We start from the raw sequence: 14,359 nt of genomic DNA on the forward strand, positions 1-14,359 counted from the left end.
TTGAACTTTGGGGGCTAGGCCTCTAAAATATTTAATTTTCCAATCCACATCCCATATTTGTCTATAGCACAATTGTGTCATCAGGATTCATTCTAGACAGCACCACAAAGCTGAACTGAGCCTTTTTTCATACCTTTGATTCTCTTCTTCCTGTTGAAGATGTACTCAACAATTCATGTCTCTGTCCATGAAAGCAATCCTGCCTTTGTTTGAGAGTTCATACAGAGGGTAACACAAGAGAACAGCAAAGGTCATCACTTTAGGTTTGAATGAATGCAAATCACATTCCACTCTTTTCTGCTGTGAATACCAAGTTTCCTTGTGTGATCATGTATTATCTGATATCACAACTGGCAGAATAGGCATCTTTTTTCTTCATATTACCCTAATCTATCTTTGAGCTGGCACATTTGCTTTGTATCAGTCCTTATCAACTTTCGCTTAATGCCGATTTACATTTAATTTGTATTTTGTTTGGTTAGAGAAATTTTAGTCCTCAGAGATGCATATTTTTGTATATTTTCACAAACAGCAGAACCAAAGCAATCAGTTGAAAATAATCACCTGTCAAGTGTAACACTGGCTAAGGATTGGATTGCTCTCTCTGGGAGAGCTGCTGCCCCGTGTGAAGGACTCCGAGTATCTGCGGATCTTGTTCACCAGTGATGGGAAGGTGGAGCGTGAGATTGGCAGGAAGATTGTTGCTGCACTGGTAGTGATGTGAAGGCAAAGCTTTCGATTTACAAGACCGCCTACAGTCCAAGTAGGCTTTGTTTGTTTTTCTATCATTTTTGAAGATAACTTGAATATTTTAAAAAATTGCACGTACCAGTCAAGTCATGGCTGGAGATGCGCTTTTCAGTTTAGTGCGGCTATCTTCCCTTTCAGACTGTACTGCAGCCTCAGTTTATGTGCAGATGTATGGCTGAAAGTAACTATCCCTAATGGCATACTTTTCTGTTGCTGAAGCTACATCTCTAACCAGTAGAAGTGCATCCCAGTCACTCACACAGATGCAATGAGGCTGGTGTTATGTTGCTGAGGTAAGCACTGGTTGAAGTGTTGAGAACTTTATTATTCATCAGTTATCATTATTTGTCTACTCTTGTTGGTAACATGATGTTAGCTGCTCCCCTGCTGTGTGCATGTGGGATTTGTTCATACAAATTTACCAACTCTCTACCATTTATCCACAAATAATACCGCATTCTTGCTATTTAAAAAAATCTATGGATATACATTATTATCATTTAATATTTTGCCCTGAAAATGTCATGTTGTGACAGAAAGATTAATTTCATGGATGTCAGAGGTTGAAATAAGCCATCTCGGTTGGGTGTTCGGGCTCAGCCTCAAAGACGAGACGAGGAACTCCAAGAATTGGTCCTCCCTCACATCAAAGAAGCCAGCTGATATTGTTGGCCATCAATATGCCTGCTGGGCTCCTCCTCTTGGAGGACATGCCCAGTTGGGAGGACACCATGGGGTAGACCCAGAACTCACTAGAGAGATTAGAAATTTCATCAGGCCTGCTAGTGTGCCAGGGTTCTCCAGGAGGAGCTGGAATATCGTGTTGTGTAAAAGGACATCTGGTATACCCTGCTTAGTATGGCGGCACTGCAACCTGACTTTGATTAAGTGGAAGAAAATGGATGGAAGGAAGCGAGGCAGTTCAGGAAACAGATGGACTTTTGATAGGATTTGAACATTTTTCTTTTAGCTAAATGTTTACTTCAAAGTCCTTCATCATCAGTAGGGGGGAAATAATCCTCTAAAAATTGGTAATGCCCTGTAATATAATCCCTTTCTGCCGTAGGGTTTGTTTTGATTAAACTCAAATTCGCTCATAGAACTTGGGGGTATCTGGGCTTTATGTGGACTCTTCATATCTATAAAATATGAAAACATTTCAGATTTTATGACTAATCATTTGCAACAATCTCCGTGGTGCTTTCTAAGGCTGGGTTACATAATACTGAAAATGGAGGCCCAAGTTAGAGAACAGAAATCCATCAGAAGACAAATTTGAATTCCATTTCAGAGAGTTTTTTTCCCCTCAAATCGAGTTTTACAGCATTTAAGAACATTCAGGGAAAGGTTTGAATTAAGGACTGTTTCCAAAATGCACACCTTTCCCTGACAGGAACCCCTGTTTGCTAGGTGAAACATTACAGCATCTGTTTTGTCTTGGCAGCATTTGTTTTGCCATTTCCTGTGTTTCAAACAGACTACTTCTCTCTAAAAATAATTGGTTTGCAGGCTCTGTGATGCTGCTTTCAAGTGCACCATGTAACCAGCTTTTGCTGTAGCCAGCTTTTTCCTTCATTTGAATTCAGCTGGTCTTGCACTCGAGTGAGTTGGGTCACAAATAATGACACAATGAATCACAGAGCATGTTTTTGCTTTCGGTGGCTTTTCACAAATTATTTGAAAACCGAAGCAAAGACAACTACAAAAGGATATTGGAAGTAATGATATCACATCAAGTACAGCCGAAACAGATTCCGTTGTGCAAACCAAATGTAGTCAGTAATCATAAATAAGAAATTACATTTAAAATTTTCATCAGTTGGTGGTTCATCCATCCATCCATTCGCTTCCGCTTATCCTTTTCAGGGTCGCGGGGGGCGCTGGAGCCTATCCCAGCTGTCATAGGGCGAAAGGCGGGGTACACCCTGGACAGGTCGCCAGTCTGTCGCAGGGCTAACACATAGGGACAGACAACCATTCACACTCACATTCACTCGCACATTCACACCTAGTGGCAATTTGGATTATCCAATTAACCTATCCCCACAAGCTGCATGTCTTTGGACGGTGGGAGGAAGCCGGAGTAAACCCACGCAAACACGGGGAGAACATGCAAACTCCACACAGAAAGACCCCGGCCTGATGGTGGAATTGAACTCAGGACCTTCTTGCTGTGAGGCAACAGTGCTAACCACTGTGCCACCGTGCTGCCCGGATTCTGCCTGGATTCAGTGTCTTTTTACTTTGCTGTGAAAGTTGCAACAAAACTTTAACATAAAAACTACAAAGCGATTATACTTTATCTATACACCGAAAAACAACATCTTTATACACATTTTTTTTCACTTCAGTTATTTCTAATCTATTTTCAGCCGCCTTCAAAGATGTTCGCAGTAGCACTGTTGATGTTTCTAATCATCCTTTGAACCCGTTTTGTGTGTTCCAATAAGGAATGGCGCATTGTTCAAGCAGTGAAATTACATTTTACATGCATAAGAATTTTAAATCCCACCATCAACATTTGGGAGATGAAGTGGCTGCCAGTTTCCAGAAGGTTATAATTTGAAATTCCTTTGTGTAGTATTATCCTTGGCAAACGCCTTCTTAAACATGCCCTCTAGCAGGATCAGCACAAGGGAGTGACTCTTAAGTGAGAAAATATTTCTAAAGGGACAAAAAAAATCATCGGAAACAGAAGGGAAAAGGGGTAAGTTTAATTATACGATTACCCTGACGGACTTTTGTGCTACTTAATTTTGTCCAAAGGTCAAAGCTTTCACGAGACCGTTGTTCTTCAACATAAACTGCACGCTCTCTTGCATAAATCCTCCTCTGGCATTTGGGTGTTTTGCTAATTTTTCTGAAATTGGGATGTGATAAAACTGTCACCCATGTGGTACATTATTAGCTAAGCCATTGTTTCCCTTGTGTTAATTTTCCAAAGGGCACTCCAGAATCTCAGGCAAAAAATAAAGAACACTCAAGATGGAAAATGATTGTCTAGAATAAAGATGATATGCCAAAAAGAAAAATCATTGTAAACAAATACCGTTCTGGTATTAAAAAAAAAAAAAAGAAGATGAATATCAATAATGTTTTTTTAAAATTCCCATTAGACTTTTTTTTTCCATCACATCATTCCATTTAAAATCCTCTGCAAGGCAGCTTCACCATGAACACATGAAAGAAGCTAGTTCAACAACTTTAGTGAGCCAAGTAGCTGCCTAGCAACCAGCTATTGGCTAGCTCCTTGCTGATTTCATTGTTCATCCCCAGAGGTTGGTGCTGAGGTAAAGGCCTGAAAAGGTCAGGTCCGGTCAGAGCTTCTAGGGCATGGTGCATTTGAGTGTTGTCTGATTGAAGTCTTTTGATTTCCATTTATAGGTACAGCTGGTTGCCAATAGTGTAGGGTATACTTGGTTCCTTCATAATTGGATGACCATACTGTTTGTAACATTTCTCTTGTCCTTGGTATAACCTAAATAACAACTTGTAATCAGCATTTTATTTCATCCACAAGATGCTTATGGTCATGATGAAACTGTGTGCAGACCAAAGTACTTCCAGATCAAATTTTTGAAAAAAAAAAAAGGAAAACTATAGCATAAACTTCCTTACCTATTCAATTTAACGGATATCTGTGCATAGAGTACAGGTTGCTAGAGGTAAAAACTTGTTGCCTGTCAAAGTCGGTGATAGCCATTAAATTGTTTAATCCAAGTACCTTGATACCCCTTTGGCATCAAGATAAGTAAAAGCGATATCCCCTGAATCTTATTCTTGACTGTATGAAAAAAAATCTAACATCTAATCAATGTGACTAAGAGGGAATCATTATGCACAGAGATAAGTGGTCTAAGTGATAAAGTGTTAATATTTAAAAAGGGAGAAATTCAAAGAGAGAGTGTGTAAAACAGAGAGGGGGGCAAAATAAGAAAAAGATAAGGGTTGGATTCGAGCCTTATCTCACTGTTAATGGTATTTCCAGAAGAGCTGAAGTGAACAGGGAAGACTTCACCAACCTGAGGTGTTCCTCCTATAATTTGGGCAAATCTATGCATTATCGCTCTGTTTATGGTCTTTTCTCTTCACTCGTTCCCTCCTGATTGTGTCTGGTTAGTGAAAGATCATGGTTATGATGACAAAAATACCTCAGAAATTGTCTGCTGAGTATAAAAAGGTTAGTTTTCTGTGAATCAATTTTCGTTTTGTTTTTTCCATCATGGAGTATGACACCTGCTGTCAGTTTGGAATCACAGTGGCTTCAGCTGACATGTTTACTTGTTTCAATTATTTGTAACAGCCAGTTCAGAAAAACGTAGCAATAGGCAATAAAAAAAATCTGCCTGTCCTAGTTACAAATGTGACTTGTACATTTCGTATTCTAGTCAACATATAAGCTTTTGAACAACATAGAAGTAATTAATATACTTTTAATTAACTTAATTCTTTGACAATGGCTTCATGACTTCTGTGTTTGACAGTAGGAATGTTTGACATAAAGATCAATGTCACATTGTATTCATTGCATGGATATATTATATGTAATTAATGTGTATAAAGATTTCATTAAATTCGTCAGAGTGCTTTTATTAGAGAATATGGTACGTAAAGGAAGATAGAGGAGGACCAAGGTGAGAGAAATGAAAGAAATTGGCTTTCTTTGTTGTTGTTTTTTATTTGAGGGCCAGTGATCAGTAAGAGCTTTGCATTATTAAGTAACCTCTTGTCTCTCGTGAATGAGTCGGGATGTAAGTGAGGTTTCAGAGGAGTGATGGTGAGACGGAAGCAAGGGTTTGCAGCATGGCCTGTATGTAACTTTCAGTGTGATACATGTCAGAGAAGCTCGGCAACTGGAAGCACTGAACAGCTAGAAGCTGCAAACTTACATATACGTGACATATGCAGAAAAGAAAATGCAATGATTGATTTTCTCACTGAAATGAGCTGCTATCAGAAGTCATCCAGTTGAACTGGCTTTGGAAATGCTTGCAAAAGGAACATGCTCCTCTTCACCTTAGAAATTTGAGGCCTGCTCCAAAAGCTCATTTAGTAATTATATCTCTGTAAAGGCAATTTTCAGAAATTAAACTGGAATTGCATCAGACCACAATTACACAATCACAGAGGAGACACAGGAGTATCTTGAGCAGTAAATGGACTATGTGCCTCCTGTTTATTAGACAGCACAGGCAATTTAATTTTGGGTTAATGGTGACCAAATAATTGGCCTGTTGTCACAGTCCTTGTTTACATATATTTAATAATCATTAGTATGTACTAAGTGGAGGCCTTAGTGGAGCTCAATCTGATCTCTAAACAATTTCTTCCTTCCAAAATGCCTTCATATACTTTGAAATACAAGATATTTGTGTGTCCCTCATCAGCCACAACAGTTGATTTGGATGCTGTCTCATTAGTTGGCTGATACTAATTGTAATCAGTCGCATAGATATGACCAGTAGGTGCACTCTTATGTACTAGCAGACTCAGTAGGCAGTTGTCATCTATTCTAAGCATTGTTAAACACAAAGCAACCAAGAATATGTAGGAGTCGTCCAAATGCAGTACAATGGAAAAACCTAGTCGCCCACCCTTATCCTTCTCTAAATGTTACCTCCTTTTTTGTCATTTTTTTCTTTTTTTCTGTTCTTTATTTTGCGTTTTTGGACATTAACCAAAAGCTTTTTTTTTTCATATTCTGCAGCAATATTGTCTGCAATAGACAAAATGGTAAAATCCGCAGGACGATCTTGAATATAATCCAACTTGCCTTTGACTAAGACTAAATGTCAAAAAGCCAAACTATGTAGACCAAGTCAAACAGATGTGAAAGAGTTTAAATATTTAAGTCTTTTTTACCAGCTGGACGTTGTAGAGCTGTCCTGGTTGACACGCCTCTACAATGTTGCGTGGAGTCCAGGGGCAGTACCCCTGGACTGGCAGACCGGGGTGGTGGTCCCCATCTTTAAGAAGGGGGACCAGAGGGTGTGTTCCAACTACAGGGGGATCACACTCCTCAGCCTCCCTGGGAAAGTCTATGCCAGGGTGCTGGAAAGGAGAGTTCGTCCACTAGTCGAACCTCGGAAACAGGAGGAACAATGCGGTTTTCGTCCTGGTCGCGGAACACTGGACCAGCTCTTTATCCTCTCAAGGATACTTGAGGGTGCATGGGAGTTTGCCCAAACAGTCTACATGTGTTTTGCGGACTTGGAGAAGGCATTCGACTTGGGGTGTCCTGTGGGAGGTGCTGCGGGAGTATGGGGTGTCTGGCCCATTGCTACGGGCCATTTGATCCCTATACAACCGTTGCAAGAGCTTAGTTTGCATTGCCTTTCACTTCAGTGGCTTCAGAGTGTCATCTCTGCTTTTCGCGGATGATGTGATTCTGTTGGCCTCATCGGGTGAGGGCCTCCAGCTCGCACTGGAACAGTTCGCAGCCGAGTGTGAAGCAGCGGGAATGAGGATCAGCACCTCCAAATCTGAGGCCATGGTTCTCAGCCGGAAAAGGGTGGAGTGCCCACTCCAGGTCGGGGATGAGTTCCTGCCCCAAGTGGAGGAGTTCAAGTATCTCGGGGTCTTGTTCGCGAGTGACGGGAGAAGGGAGCCGGAGATCGACAGACGGATTGGTGCGGTGGCTGCAGTGATGCGGACGCTGCACCGGTCCGTCGTGGTGAAGAGGGAGCTGAGTGTAAAAGCGAATGGCCATGAGCTGTGGGTAGTGACGGAAAGAATGAGATCGTGGATACAAGCGGCGGAAATGAGCTTGCTCTGAAGGGTGGCTGGCCTCAGCTGAGGTGGTTCGGGCATCTGACAAGGATGCCTCCTAGGCGCCTCCTGGGGTTGGTGTTCCGGGCATCTCCCACTGGGAGGAGGCCCCGGGGCAGACCCAGGACATGCTGGAGAGATTATATCTGGGTGTTATTTTTGACTCTGAGCTTGGTTTTATCCCACATGTTAAACATGTAACCAAAATTGGATTTTATCATCTAAAAAATATAGCCAGAGTCCGCCCTATTCTTTCTCGGGCCAACACGGAGATGCTGATGCATGCTTTTATTACCAGTCGCATTGATTACTGTAATGCCCTGCTCTCTGGTCTTCCTAAGAAGAATATTTCAACTTTACAACTCTTGCAAAACTCGGCAGCTCGTGTGCTGACGAAGACCAGAGGGCGGGCCCACATTACACCGGTTTTAGAATCGCTGCATTGGCTCCCCGTGTGTTTCAGGATCGATTTTAAAGTTCTTTTATTGGTTTTTAAATGTCTTAATGGTCTTGGGCCTTCTTATCTCTCAGATCTGCTTTTACCATACGAACCCTCGCGGACCCTGAGGTCCTCTGGCACTGGCCTTTTGATTGTCCCTAAAGTCAGGACACATACTCACGGAGAGGCAGCTTTTCAGTGGTATGGTCCTCGTCTGTGGAACAGCCTGCCGGAGGAGCTCAGGGCCGCAGAGAACGTACATGTTTTTAAGAACAGGCTCAAGACCCACCTTTTTAATTTAGCTTTTACTTAGCGTTTATTTATTTTTTATGCTTATTTATTCTATCCTGTTATTCTATTATTAATTTAGGATTTACCTAATATTTATTGATTTTATTCTTATTCATTTTTTAATCTTCTTACTCTATTTATATTTATATTTATATTGTATCCTGTTCTTATTTATTTTATCATTTTACCCTGTATATATCGTATTGCGTCATATCTCCAGTGTTTCCTCGGAGGGCGCTCTCTGCACCGGGGCTGTTATTGACCATGGCTGCTGGGTCTCTGGGGTCCTCTCAGCCTTTTAAAAATAAAATCATGGTGCATCTTTGGTATCTAAATACAATAGAAGAGGGTTTTTCATGCATTTCTTTTAGTCACTGTGGACTGGATCATGCCAAAAGAGTTCTTGGACATAATCATTGACGAACTCAGCTGCTTGCCCCTAATTCCTTTCCTTTCAATCAGTATTATAGGGTCAGACTAAAGCCATGCTGAAACACAACTCTACCTGTGATTTCTGGTGCACACCACTAAAGTGTTATGACAGTATCATGCATGGTTACTTTGTTATAGCACTGACAAAATATTTCCACAGACATCCAAACAGTCAAACATAATACCTGCCAAAGTACTCACAGCTTCCTGGTAGTTTCTGGTGTTCTCATCAGGACCATCACACCCAGAGAAAATAATACCAGGTATGCTGTAATAACACTTCTATTCTTCTGTTAAAGTTTTCCACAAATACTTAACTTCTAAACTGCTTTTCTCACACTGGATCCATGTCTTTAGTCACCAGTTCATGTGTTTTCACACTTCCCTTTACAGAAATTCATCATCCTCTGGGCGGCATATTTATATTTATCCCAGGCTTTGTGTTGCTTTGTACACTTCAGAGAGAAACACATGTGCTTACACACATGCATGCATGTACTTGCTTCCTGTTTTCTTTTAATTAATGACTGTGGTGTTAATTAGAAGGCATGGAACTCTTCAATACCCTCCCACAGTCTCTCATCCATTCTCATATTCACTCCTCTGAGCTTCATAAGGCAACACTTTGAAGTGTTTTTATCTCAGCAGCAAACGGCATAGGCAAACAAAAAACAGAGTTTGAGGGATACAAGAACTTCATAAACTGCACAGTCCTAAACATGATACAGAAGGATATTGCAGCTGTTTATGGTGCTCCTGGCCATTTAACCGGGATGCTTTGTCTGTTCAACTGTGCATAATTGTGCGTATTGTCTTCTCTCTTGCCTTTTTAAGTATGTTTTAACAGTGGCTAGCATTCACTCTTGCTTCCCCTGTTCCACCTAATGAGCATGAAACACGGGCACTGTCACCATGTTAAGCCTCCTTTCTTTTAATTATCTTTCTTCACATCAGTTGGGTTGACAAAGGTTGCCTCTCGTCGAAGTTTAGTCGGCTTAGCACCATGGAGGGATGTTTGGTAAAGAGAAAATGTCCATCTGTGGTGTAAGTGACCTGTTGACATGATATACTTTTACTGAAATGTTTGATTTGAGTTAGGCTTCGTCTAGCCGGAGTTTCATATGCTAACTTGGTTTTCTCCTTGGGCATCAAATAACGGCATTTTCTTGCAAGTTGCTGTTTCACAGTTAATAAGCTGTTGGCTGTATGTTGAGCTTTAGGCACCAGACTACTTGATTAGGTTTAGGAAAAGGTCATGTCTTTAACTATTTGACACTTAACCAGTGACACATGTGTGCTTAAAGCGGTCCTGAATAATCATCCATATGTGACAATTTGTGAATGAGACCCTTCTTACCATTGCCATTACCCAGTGCATCAGGGATTTGCCAAGGTACACCTTGGCATATCTGCCAGCCACTTTGACAAAGCAGTAGTATAAAGAACAGCCAGTGAAATCACGCTCACCTACATCTGCCCCGGCAACGTTATATAAAGTTGTGGAAACGTTTATCATTTAAAATGAATTTCGTCAAACTTTTGAAGCCTGATTTAGATCTCATCTTTAAAACAAAGCAACTGTATTTGTTTGTGTTTGTTTTGTTCTCCCGCTCCCACACAGAACATATTTGGCATCACACACTGAGATGCTAAAAGCTGAGAACAACAAACTTGGAGGAGAGGTGGCAAAACTGTTGCCTTGACAAACAATGGGATCTTTGAGGCCTCGTGATGTCTCCTTATGTGATACAAGACTTAACCAGTTACCAACAGGTTATATTCATATATAAAAGAGAAGTTGCCAAGCACCTGTATGTCATTTTGGAGATAAATCACTGTCCTGCAACAGGTGCATGGATGAATTTTTGTTTCAAACCTATGAGGTTTTGGTTAGACTCTGAATGTATGAATGAGAGTTTCCATGTATATATACAGCAACTCACAGCCACGGGTTTGCAATTTCTGCTGATTTATCACAAACAGATCCAACTGCAGACAGACTGACTGTCTCATTGCTGTTTCATTGCTTTCTTGATGCATCAAAGTTGCTTTGAAGATAGCAACAGAGTGCGTGTGCTTGCAGACCTGGTCCCTGCGTTGGAAGCAGCCATTTTGGAGGCAATGAAATTCCAATTAAATTGCACATGATTGCAGTCATTTTGATCATACCGTGGTCTCCAGCCAGCGTTTTCCTTAGACTTGACTGTAGCATTACAACATTCCTATATTGATTTCATGTAAATTTTGCTCAGCTCAGTTCCTCATAACATAGTCACGATATGCTGAACTGGTTTAAACTAACTGTATTTGTGAAAATGCACAAAAGAGTTTCACGTATTGGTGAGGGCTATTCAGCATACACAGCAGCACTAAAAGCGAGACAGGAACAGCACTGCTGCCACCGTGCTAACAGTGACAGCAATGGCAAGCACAGTTATGTGGAGATTTCTCACACTGGCTCCCTCCCCCAAGCCTTCCAACCCCCCTGCTGGACTAGATGGCAGTTGAGCATCTGTTACTAGACCACACCACTTACTTTGGCATATTTTGCATTACTTTGAGCAATTCGTATAAAAAAAAAAGTGTCGATCCATTATAGAGCATATAAGCATGCCATGTTTGGCAGTCTTCACAGAATTCTATCATTTTTTTTTAATCCATGGTTGAATAAAATCACTCGGATTGTTAGGGCCTGCACATAATCATCACATGCCGGTCCACATTCCCCTCGCGGCAGTACCAGTAGTTCTGATAAAGCTGAGCTGCTGAATGTTTATAAGTATAGACTTCACACAGTGTCTGCTGTGAAGCCTGCAGTGTGCTTAGAAACTTCGCATTACACCTGTGCTTTTTCCGACTGTGAACCTGAAAAAGGCAGATTGACAGTATGTCAAGTGATTGATAAAAAGTGTCAGGATCTCACCACCACCAATTTCTTCTAATGCCTTACAGCTGTGAGAAGCTCCTCCAAAAATCAAGCATTTTTTTAGTTTTCAGAGTGTCACTTGACAATACACTCAAAACCTGCATGAGCGAGCTGTGTATCAGTGAGTCACAGCTCCACCCAAAGTACTTTAACTCCATTTTCAAACCAGTTCAAGATTTAAGCATTTTTTTTGTATATACATACGAGTTTCATTCAAAGTTTGCATTCATTGCCACAACACTGCTATGTCTTTACTTATTTCCAAAAGTAAAGACATATGTACCAGCAGCATGCGCAGGCGAATCACCCCACTCTAATTGATTAAAGAACTGAAAATCACAAAACAGGCTTGCTATCGTCATTCTGCTCCAAGCAAAAATCTTTAATATGCCACATTCCAGTTCTTGTAAGCTTGATGTCTATGCAGAGCTCCAGTGTTTTGTCTGGTTGGACAAAGATGTTCTCTCAGATTTCACTTGCAGGCATCAGTATTTTTGCTCTGCTGTCAGCTTGTCAGACCGGATGCAGATTGATTCTGTGAAACAAAGCTGCAAGGGTAATCTGGTGAGACATAGGGATACAGGTGGAGTAGAGATGAAAATTAAGGCATAATGAAAAAGAATTATTAGAAGATTTATCAATTTTTAAGTAATAGTGTGGTCAAATTTAAAGCAGCATCACTATGTCTGTTTCTTAGTTAATGTTTTGCATGGATGAGATGTGTATTTTCTGCAAGAAGGAAGCAGAGTGCATTTGGCCAGAGGCAAAATTGATATTCCAGCCAAGTGCGACACCCAGTTAGGCCTCACGCCCTCATTGAAGTCTCTGTGCTTTCTATCTGTTCTGTAAGACAATGCTACACTTCCATGTGTTGATAAGGAGATGGTTATTGAGCTAAAATTAATTAAAAATACATCCTGTCTTTTCTTGGGATACTTTCTGAAGGGCAGCCCAAGCACATTTCAGAATTCATTAGCTGCTTAATGATCATTGCCAGACTGGTACTCTCACTAATGTGCCAATCATATTCAACAGTTTAAATTTCTTTAAAAGTCTGAGGGCTATCCAGAAACCATGGAATGTGTCTTCAGTTAATTTAGCACACGCAAGGAGAAAAATATCACAGCAGATTCAATGTCATTGGAAAGTTCATATGCATTTCAACAATGCTCTTGCACTTTGCCTTTGTAGGAGAAATTCTGCATTTTATTCATTGCATGGTGCATCTAATGATGTTCCTCTGACCAAACAAGGAAACTGAAAGTCATTAGCTGTGAAAAAGGTCAATGCACGCTGGATCCACCTTTTCTTCTGCAGCACCCATTGTGATTTTGCCTAGGACACATTTTTGCTAGTAGAGAGTTCTGCCCCTAAAGATCACCCCACCAATAATTTCTTCTTGTCAGTTTGCTTCCTTTGATGAGGAGGCTGTACTCTCTTTGTAGCTCTTATGTTTACATCATTTTAAGTAAGAAGAGAACTGTAGAAAAGATCTAAAAAGCAAAAATGAGCATGCAGAATTATTTTTAGTCCCAGATGAAGGAACATAGTAGATACTTCTGTTCATCTGGACGTAGCGTTTTCAGTTGGAGAAATATTTCATCATCGTCCAAGTGGCTTCTTTAGTCTCAGGTGACTGCAGGTTTCCCCAACCTTTTAAACAGTACCTTTGCACAATGACTGAAACTAGCACCACTGACTAACAATGAGCTATGAGGTCAGTTTCTTGATTATCTTCATCTTGATATGCTAATTGTCATGACCATTGGTCAACAACCACCAATCAAAGACCATGAGTACCATTCACAGAGAGTTGGGGAATGGCTGCAGTCACAGAATTGTATGATGGTTACCCTTAGGCCCCTCCTCGATTCAGAGATGGTCTTTCCCTTTTCACGTAAATGGCCTCCTTGACTCCGCGCTCAAACCAGCGTTCCTCCCTGTCCAGGATGTTACATCCTCATCATTGAAAGAGTGTCCACTGGCCTGTAGGTGTGAATAGACTGCAGAGTCCTGGCCTGATGAGTTAGCTCCTCTGTGTTGTGCCAACCACTTACCCAGAGGTTGTTTGGTTTCCCACTGAAACGTTTCTCTCATTGAAAATGTTACATCCAGATGAACGTAATTAAGTTTTTGGGATTTCCTCACCTGGATGATTGAGCATGCATCAAGACATAGTGATGCTAAAGTTTTGAATGAGATGACTTGCACAATGTGGCTGATGAAGAAACTAGAGCAACAAGAAAAGCTCACATCACCAAGAAAAATAGTGACCGAACCTGCGACATGAGGGGAGATGTTATGTTCATTTCTAACTCTTTTGTTTTGTGACTCAGTGAGAGTAGCTATCCATGATTCACGGTTTAAAATCAGTCTTTATTGTGTGTGTGTGTGTGTGTGTGTGTGTGTGTGTGTGTGTGTGTGTGTGTGTGTGTGTGTGTGTGTGTGTGTGTGTGTGTGTGTTATACTGAACAGTGGTGTTTCCACTGTGTTCATGTATGTCTGAAACGAACCATTTCAGCTCCTTTCCACCAAACTTTAAAGACAACTCTCTCCTCTTATAGGTTGTCACTAAATTAACCATATCAGTGATATCTACAGGAAAAGCCACTGGGATTACTTTTACATGTGTCGACTACATATAAAAATAAGCAAAAACATAATAGGCCCTCTTAAATTAATTGAATGTATAAAGGTCATTTGCGTAGTTTCCCAGCTAGAGTTTTTGATTACTTGACTAATAATTATGTTCC

The 14,359-nt window shown here is 40.8% G+C and overlaps 1 protein-coding gene across 1 annotated transcript in view; it reads left to right on the forward strand.

Annotated features, from left to right (window-relative positions):
* The window catches only part of nrg3a (neuregulin 3a), a 356,242-nt gene that overhangs the window by 271,278 nt on the left and 70,605 nt on the right, over positions 1 to 14,359 (forward strand). The window lies entirely within an intron of this gene.

The sequence above is a fragment of the Rhamphochromis sp. 'chilingali' genome (genome assembly GCF_963969265.1).
Source record: "Rhamphochromis sp. 'chilingali' genome assembly, chromosome: 20".
Taxonomy (NCBI): domain Eukaryota; kingdom Metazoa; phylum Chordata; class Actinopteri; order Cichliformes; family Cichlidae; genus Rhamphochromis; species Rhamphochromis sp. 'chilingali'.